Source organism: Aotus nancymaae, unplaced genomic scaffold (assembly GCF_030222135.1).
Source record: "Aotus nancymaae isolate 86718 unplaced genomic scaffold, 86718_ANA_hifiasm-v0.15.2.pri h1tg000016l, whole genome shotgun sequence".
In the NCBI taxonomy this organism is placed as follows: domain Eukaryota; kingdom Metazoa; phylum Chordata; class Mammalia; order Primates; family Aotidae; genus Aotus; species Aotus nancymaae.
Genome location: NW_026988428.1, coordinates 61,698,310 through 61,704,309, shown reverse-complemented (window position 1 = coordinate 61,704,309; position 6,000 = coordinate 61,698,310).

The window sequence follows — 6,000 nt, the reverse complement described above, 5'->3', positions numbered from 1 at the left end:
TCTCTCTTTTCTACAGCATTTGCTGTTTTTTGTTTTGTTTTGGTTGTTGTAGATTGTCTGCGCTGAGGATAAGCTGAGGTGAAAATTTAGGTCTTCTCTGGTATGTAGTTGCTATTAAATGTCCTAGTCCTTAATGCCTGGCTCTCTAAAGGGGAAAAAGAAAAATGAAGTGGAGCAAGGGCACAGGCCCTTTAAAACCCCAGAAAATCGCTTCAGCTAGAGAAATAGGGGCTTGCAATAATAGGAGGTGAGGGAGGAGTACAGAAATGGCTGGCCACCTCTGTGTCTTGCACTCTGATTAGAAGCAACCATGTGTGATCTGATCACACTTTCTGATATTTGGAGGACAAGGTCCTTATTGCCCATCCTGCCTTCTGTCCTATAAGCTGCATGCAAGCTGTTGTAGGAACCTGTGCATGGCTGCCTGCCACAGGGCTGGGAGTCAGGGCGGGTAGCTTCTGCTGAACTAAGAGCTGAAATTGACCAAAATTAACTGCAGTTTACTGCCCATGTGGAAGTTGCAAGCCTTCCATTTGCTGTAGAGATCCAAAATTCATCAGGTATATACTGCTGGTGTGTTTGTTGTCTAGGTGAGAAATAGATTCCTTGTACTTCCTATTCCACAATCTTCCCAGAGTCCTTTGGCTCCATCTGATTTATTTAATTTTAACAGCTTAGCTGAGCTGGAGAGAGATGAGCTGCCAGGTATTGGAGTAGCTGATTATAAAAGTACTAGTCAAGTCTTTAATTGTTTATTGCTGTAGTATAATCAAGATGCTAAGCTGGAGAAAGCATGGCCTTCCCCCAACCTCCATCCACCAATCCCAGTTCTAGTTGTCCCCATAGAAGGCATTCTGGTTGAGGGTTAAGTGGATAAACATAGATTTTATTGATGAGCGGGCCATGAACAAAAGCTTCTGTGCTTTAGTGGAGAAGAGACGCTGGGATAGAGGATAGGGGAAGTGCTAGGAGTGGGAAAGTATTGAGTACCGAGTCAGAGAAAAGGAAAATGAATGAAAAGTGATTAATCTTTGCTTTTATTAGATAAAGTAAAATAAGTCTTAGTCCTTCTTGGCTGAAAAACTCATCAAGGGTAGTTTTTCTCTTGAAGAAAAGGAGAAAAAAAGAGCAATTTTATTTACCAGTAAAAGGTCAGGAAGAAATGTATTACATATAAGAAATAGGACAATAGTACTTAAAATAGTACTTTAGTTTTGACATCTGAGTAAACTGAGAAAAATGAGCCAAGTAAACTCTAACAGGAATTTAGTTAATGCAAATTAGTTCATTATTGCTGTATAATGATACTTCCTGAAAGTCCATATGATTCTATTTGTGATCAGTAAAATTATGGTGCCTCTTTATTATACTTTTTAAAAAAATAACAGAGGGATTTATGATATTCAACATCCAGATGGCACAAGGCAGAGTAAAAACTGCTAATTTCACTTTTAAACATCTATGTTTTTGGTTTTCAAATAATTTAATGAGTAGCTAGGCATGGTGGCTCATGCCTGTAATCCCAGCACTTTTGGAGGTCAAGGCAAGTGTATTACTTGAGCCCAGGAGTTCAAGACCAGCATGGGCAAGACGGTGAAACCCTATCTCTACAAAAAATACAAAAATAAGTTGAGTGTGTTGGCAACTTGTAGTCCCAGCTACTTGAGAGGTTGTGGCGGGAGAGTAGCTTAAGCCTCAGAGGCAGAGGTTGCAGTGAGCCGTGATTGCACAACTGCACTCCAGCCTGGGCAACAGAACAAGACACTGTCTCAAAGAAAAAAAAGATTCAATGAGGATACAGGTTTTTAATCATTTAAGAGTGAAGAAATATAGAATGAGAAAACACAAAGGGAAAACTCCATCCACATGGAAATGAATTGTGTTTTATATCCTGGTGTTTTGGATACTACCATGTTCATCCAGGCCTGTACTTGGTCTGGATTTAGTTCCATGGCTGCTTTATAGCTCTAAATAAAAAAGAAATATCTTCAGGTTAAGAAACAAGAACCTGTCTTTAACACTACAGGGTTGTGGAAATCACTCTCTTCACACACACACATAGAAACGGTTGATCCAGTAATTATCACTGTTATTTTCCATTATTTCCCAAATAACAGAAAACCAGTAACTAATTTTTCAAAATGCCATGCGAAGCACAAGTCGTTGATTTGAAAGTAAAGGAAACTGTATAATTTCCCTGCAGAGCTAATCTTGTAGACTTGAAGAGACTGAAGATATCCACAGAGTGTCCAGGGGATTTCTATTATACTGCATCATTTTCTGCTGGCCTTGACTGCAAGAAAACTGTTGTTCAGCTCTTATAAAAACTGATTATAATGGAGATGGTAAGAAAAACATTGTTTCTTCCCATTTTTTAATTGTGGTAAAATACACATAACATACAATTTGCCATCTTAACCGTTTTTAAGTACATAGTTCAATGGTATCATGTATATTTATAATGTTGTGCAACTGTCACCACAGTCCATCTCTTATGGATGATTTTTTTGCATGAAATATTTTCATCTTGCAAAACTGAAACTTTGTACTCATTAAATAATAACTCTTTATTTTCCCTTCCCCTCTGTCCTTGGCATCTAACATTTTACATTTTGTCATTATGATTTTGACTACTCTAGGTACCTCATCTAAGTTGAATCATACAGTATCTGTCTTTTTGTGACTGGCTTATTTTACTTTGCATAATGTCTTCAAGGTTCATCCATGCTGTAGCATGTGTTAGAATTTCCTTCCTTTTAAAGGCCAAATAATATTCCATTGTTATATATATACCACATTTTGCTTATCCATTCATCTGTTAGTGGACACAGGGTTACTTCCAGGTTTAAGTTACTGTAAATAATACTACCATGAATGGTGTATACAAAATCTCTTCTAGACCCTGTTTTCAATTCTTTTGAATATGTACCTAGAAGTGGAATTGCTTCTTCATATGATAATTCTATTTTTATTTTTTTTTGAGAAACTTCTACTCTGTTTTTCGTAGAGGCTACATCATTAGAATCTCACCAAGAGTTCACAAGAATTCATTTCTCCACATCTTTGCCAACACTTGTTATTTTCTATTTTTTTTTTTATTGTCATTGTTAGTGGTCATCCTAAAGGGTATGTGGTGGTATCTCATTGTAGTTTTGACTTGCATTTCCTCAATGATTAGTGAAACTGAGCATCTTCATGTGCTTGTTGGCCATTAATATATTTTCTGGAGAAATATCTGTTCAAGTTCTTTGCCCATTTTTGAATCAGGTTATTTGCTTTGTTGTTGAGTTTTAGAAGTTCATTATATATATATTTTTGATATTAATCTTTTATCAGATATATTATTTACAAACTTTTCTTTAATTCTGTGGGTTCCCTTCTTATTCTGCTACTAGTATCTTTTGATGCACAAAAGTTTTGATTTTTTTTTCTATTTTTTCTTTTGTTTTTAAGAAAACTTTTGTTTTAAGTTCCAGGGTACATGTACAAGTTTATTACATATGTAAACTTGTCGTAAGGGTTTGTTGCATAGATTATTTCATCACCCAGGTATTAAGCTGAGTGCACATCCATTATTTTTCCTGATCTTCTCTCTCCTCTTACTGTCCACTCTCTGATAAGCCCTAGTACGTGTTATGTCTCTCTATGTGTTCATGTATTCTCATCATTTAGCTCCCACTTATGAGAATATATGTATTTGGTTTTCTGTTTCTGCATTAGTTTGCTAAGGATAATGGCCTCCAGCTCCATCTATGTCCCTGCAAAGAACATGGTCTCATTTTTTATGGTTGTATAATATTCCATCCTGTATATGTATGACATTTTCCTTATCCAGTCCATCAGTGATGGTTTTTTTTGGGTTGATTTCATGTCTTTGCTATTGTGAATAGTGCTGCAATGAGCATGCATGTTCATGTTTCTTTATTATGAAATGATTTATATTCCTTTGGGCATATACCCAGTAATGGGATTGCTGGGTCAAATGGTATTTCTGTCCTTTATTTTTTATTTATTTTATTTTTTTAATTTTTATTGCATTTTAGGTTTTGGGGTACATGTGAAGAACATGCAAGATTGTTGCATAGATGCATACGTGGCAGTGTGATTTGCTGCCTTCCTCCCCTTCACCTATATCTGGCATTTCTTCCCATGCTATCTTTCCCCAACTCCCCACCCCCTGCTGTCCCTCCCCTATTTCCCCCCAACAGACCCCAGTGTGTAGTGCTCCCCTCCCTGTGTCCATGTGTTCTCATTGTTCAACACCCGCCTATGAGTGAGAACATGCGGTGTTTGATTTTCTGTTCTTGTGTCAGTTTGCTGAGAATGATGGTTTCCAGGTTCATCCATGTCCCTACAAAGGATGCAAACTCATCGTTTCTGATGGCTGCATAATATTCCATGGTGTATATGTGCCACATTTTCCCTGTCCAGTCTATCATCGATGGGCATTTGGGTTGGTTCCAGGTCTTTGCTAGGTATTTCTGCCTTTAGGCCTTTAAGGAATCTCCACACTGTTTTCCACAATGGTTGAAAGAATTCACATGCCCACCAAGTGTATAAGCATTCCTTTTTCTCCACAACCTCACCAGCATTTGTTATTTTTTGACTTTTTTTTTTTTTGGTTTCACTCTGTTACCTGGCTGGAGTGCAGTGGTACGATCTCAGCTCACTGCATCCTCCACCTCCGGGTTCAAGCGATTCTCCTGCCTCAACCTCCTGAGTAGCTGGGACTACAGGCATGGCCACCATGCCCAGCTAATTTTTGTATTTTTAATAGAGATGGGGTTTCACCATGTTGGTCAGGATGGTCTCGATCTCTTGACCTTGTGATCCACTTGCCTCGGCCTCCAAAAGGGCTGGGATTACAGGTATAAGCCACCATGCTTGGCCCTATTTTTTGACTTTTTAGTAATAGCCATTTTGATGGTTGTCAGATGGTATCTCATTGTGGTTTCAATTTGCATTTCTCTAATGATCAGTGATGCTGAACTTCTTTTTCATATAAGCTTGTTGGCTACATGTATGCCTTTTTTGAAGTGTCTGTTCTTGTTCTTCACCCACTAAAAAATGGGCTTGTTTGTTTTTTTCTTATAAATTCGTTTAAGTTTCTTATAGATGCTGGATACTAGAACTTTTTCAAATGCATAGTTTGCAAAAATTTTCTCCCATTCTGTTGGTTATCTGTTTATATTTTTTGTTTATATGTTTTTCTTTTGTTACCTGTGCCTTTGTTATAATATCCAAGAAATTATTGCCAAATCCAATGCCATGGAGCTTTTGTCCTGAAAAAAAATTTTGATCCTGGAAAAAATTTACATCATTATTGACTCCTCAGTAAGAATCTTAAGACTGCTGGGCGTGGTAGCTCATGCCTGTAATTCCAGAACTTTGGGAGGCTGAGGCAGGCAGATCATTTGAGGTCAAGAGTTTGAGACCAGCCTGGTCAACATGGTGAAACCCTGTTACACTAAAAGAAAGAAAAAAAAAAAAAATTAGCTAGGCACGGTGGCACACACCTGTAGTCCCAGCTATTCAGAAATGTGGGGCAGGAAAATCACTTGAACCTGGGAGTTGGAGGTTGCAGTGAGCGGAAATTGTGCCACTGCACTCCACTCCAACCTGGGTGACAAAGTGAGATCTTATCTTCAAAAAAAAGTCTAATCCAGTTCAACATCAATTTACATCTTTTATTTAATCATTAATGTGGTCATCTGGCTTATGCTTAAATATCTCCATGACAAGATGCCGAATGTTCTTAAGATTGGATCATAAATGAAAGAAAGTCTAAAAAGACTGGAAATCTATTTTAAGCTGAAATGTTTATTCCTCCTGTATCCACTATCAACTTTAGTTTTATACCCAGTCTATTTAGAGCAACTCAAAATGAATTTCTGTTGCCACAGTAAATATCTTCAAATATTTGAAGAGCATTATCTACCCTTCCCCAGGATTTTTTTTTTTGGTCAAAAAAGTATCCCACTGAGTATCATATTTGTGAGG